General features: G+C 45.8%; 1 pseudogene; it reads right to left on the bottom strand.

Moving 5' to 3' along the window:
* Nucleotides 1-2,743: 2,743 nt before the first annotated feature.
* LOC102252076 overlaps nucleotides 2,744-3,102 on the bottom strand; it is a 1,552-nt pseudogene continuing 1,193 nt past the window's right edge.

Below are 3,102 nucleotides of genomic sequence, written 5' to 3'. Positions count from 1 at the left end.
TTTTAATTAATTAATTAATTAATTTCTTTATTTTAAATCCTCACCCGAGGATATTTTTCCATTGATTTTTAGAGAGAGTGCGAGGGAGAGAGAGAGAAACATTGATGTGAGAGAGACATATCGATTGCTTGCCTCCCGCACATGCCCTGACCAGGGACCAGGCTGTTGAGGAGCCTGCAACCGAGCTACATGCCCTTGAGTAGAATAGAACCCAGGACCCCTCATTCTCCAGACCTATGTTCTATCCACTGAGCAAAACTGGCTAGGGCCACATAGGCTTTTAAAAACCTGTTTTGCCCTAGCTGGTTTGGCTCAGTGGATAGAGTGTCAGCCTGTGGACTGAAGGGTCCCAAGTTTGATTCCAGTCAAGGGCACATATGTGGGTTGTGGGCTTGAGCCCCAGTGGAGGGCATGCAAGAGGCAGCCAATCAATGATTCTCTCTCATCATTGATGTTTCTATCTCTCTCTCCCTCTCCCTTCCTCTCTGAAATCAATAAGTATATATTAAAAAAATAAATAAAAATAAAAACCTGCTTTGCTGGAATGTCATAATTGAGCTTTAATTAGCCCCTGAGGCTAAAGAAGCTGAGCCACCTAGTTGCCATCAGGTTTGCCTGTAAGTCCTATAGGTTAATTGTATTCCTCAAGTTTTTGAGGTTCCCAAAATGTATTGAAGTTTTTTTCTGGCCATCTCTCAGGAAAGCAACCTTCGTTCCTTACCTGGAAAGAATGCCATGAACCCAATAATCAAGCAAGGTACCAGGATTTCACCAAGGGAGTTTTATTAGCATCAGGATCAGTCTTAATTTCGTAAAGTTTTCTGTTGACATCCAGAGTTCAAGCATGTCTCTCTCAGACATGACTTTCCAGTCAAAGTCTTGGGTAATAAAACCACAATTGAAAACTGATCATATTGAATTCATGCAAACAAGCATATTGCCATGACTCAGTCATTAAGAATTGCCAAATTGCTCTAGCTGGTTTGGCTCAGTGGATGGAGCGTTGGCCTGCGGACTCAAGGGTCCCAGGTTCGATTCCGGTCAAGGGCATGTACCTTGGTTGCGGGCACATCCCCAGTGGGGAGTGTGCAGGAGGCAGCTGATTGATGTTTCTCTCTCATCGATGTTTCTAACTCTCTATCCCTCTCCCTTCCTCTCTGTAAAAATCAATAAAATATATTTTTTTTAAAAAAAGAATTGCCAAATTGCCCTGGCCAGTTTGGCTCAGTAGATAGAGCCGTTGGCCTGCGAACCAAAGGGTCCCGGGTTTGATTCTGGTCAAGGGCATGTACCTCAGTTACAGGCTCCTCCTGGCCTGGGCGTTGGTCAGAGCAGATGCAGGAAGCAACCAATCAATGTGTTTCTCTCACATCAATGTTTCTCTCTGTCTTTCCCTCTCTCTTCCACTCTCTCTAAAAGTAATGGAGAGATAAAAAATGGCAACAGAGTAAGTGGATGCTGCATGGACAAGCTCCCAGGAACAAACTGGAATTACAACTAAAATACAGAAAAACTTTCTGAATAATCAACGGAAAACATGCAGGAGAGAACCCTGATACTCCAGGACCGAAAGTGGAGACCGCATAGAGACTGGTAGGAGGGGTGGAGGTGCAAAAGGGTTGGCCGGGTGCCCACAGACAGCAACTGAAGTCTCAGAGCAATATCTCAGCTGTGGGGAGTTGTCACTGACAACTATGAGATCTCATATCCAAACTGGGACCCCCAGCAGAGAGCACCAGAACTGAGAAGGGTACCCACATAACATCTGGCAGTGAAAAGCAGCAGGGTGCTGTCTACCAGGGAGTAACAGCTGAAAATTCAGGCAACCTCTTAAAGGGCCAATGCCCAAAATTCCCTGTTTAGCCACCCACCTTGTGCTCTGGCAGAGGGAGGGGGAACTGGACTGGAGCTGTGAGAGCAGAAGCCAGGACTGGGGACTCAGAGGATAGAGCTCAGAAGGCAGACACCCCGTTTCTTGGCTGAGTCATTCCTCATGCAACAGAGGTCATCTTTACCACATAGACATTTGCCTCACCTGGGGGGAAGACAGTTGACACACCCTATTGGAAAATACCTTGCCCTGAGGCCATTTAAAAGATTAAAAATAACAATTAGCTTCTGGGCAGAAGAAATTGCCCCACCCTGTTGAAGAAACTTTTCACCACACCTGAGGACGATTGCCTAGGGGACAACTCAAGTAGGAATCCTATCAATCTGTAGGCAGAGGTGGTCTCTGGAGGCTTTTTTTTTCTCAGAGCAGCAACTGAGATGCATTTACTTCCTCCAGGGCCTAGCAGGCTGGGGGCAGAATACAAAGGCACTGGGGCATATATGGGCCTGTTATGAACTGGAGTTCAGATGCCTGGGTGGTTAACTGAACAGGTGTGCCAGGGTGCATAGGGTCTTGGGTGATTTCTCCCAGAACTTAGAGAAGGACCCTTGGGGTGTGGAAGCAACACAACTTGGCACAGATGCATGAGAAGGGTTGTGGGGTGGGTGTGCTGAAGGTGGAGTGACCCATGGGGCAGGGTGTGTTAGTGTCTTAGAGCCACTTGGGGCATGGCATGTTGGGACATGTTGAGCCCTAGCTGTTGTCTGAAAAGCTAGTTGCCAACAGCTGGGAAAATGGAAAAGCTGGTGGGTCAGCAGGACCCACAAAGACATGACTGCAAACAGGATCAGCCCTGGGAAAGACCAAAATGTGCAAGGTGACTCCTAATATGAGGTGATGAGGGGAGAGGTCTGGGGTTCCCACTCAGGAATACATAATTAGCTGCAGCCACTCCTGGATGTTCACCTGAATTTGTCCAGTGCTATCTTTATCAAGAGATTTGAAAGCACGGAACATGGCATCAGCCTGACCAGGCAGCTGATGAAGTTGTCAAAATTCATGTTGAAGTATGGTAGCAATTATCTCAGGTAGAAACTATAGTTTACCTTTAACCCTGCTGTTTGGCTTATGTACCTATTTTCTTTGTTTAACAATAGACAGGTTATTTTGATTTTCTGAATTATATAAATCATCCCATTTGATTAAATATCCTATTGATTGTAATGTGAAATCCCATTTGTAGTGGTCATACTGGTCTTAGAAAGCACATT

The sequence above is a fragment of the Myotis brandtii genome, unplaced genomic scaffold (genome assembly GCF_000412655.1).
Source record: "Myotis brandtii unplaced genomic scaffold, ASM41265v1 scaffold703, whole genome shotgun sequence".
In the NCBI taxonomy this organism is placed as follows: Eukaryota; Metazoa; Chordata; class Mammalia; order Chiroptera; family Vespertilionidae; genus Myotis; species Myotis brandtii.
The sequence above is the reverse complement of the archived record's forward strand: the minus strand, read 5'-3'. Positions and strand labels throughout refer to the sequence as shown.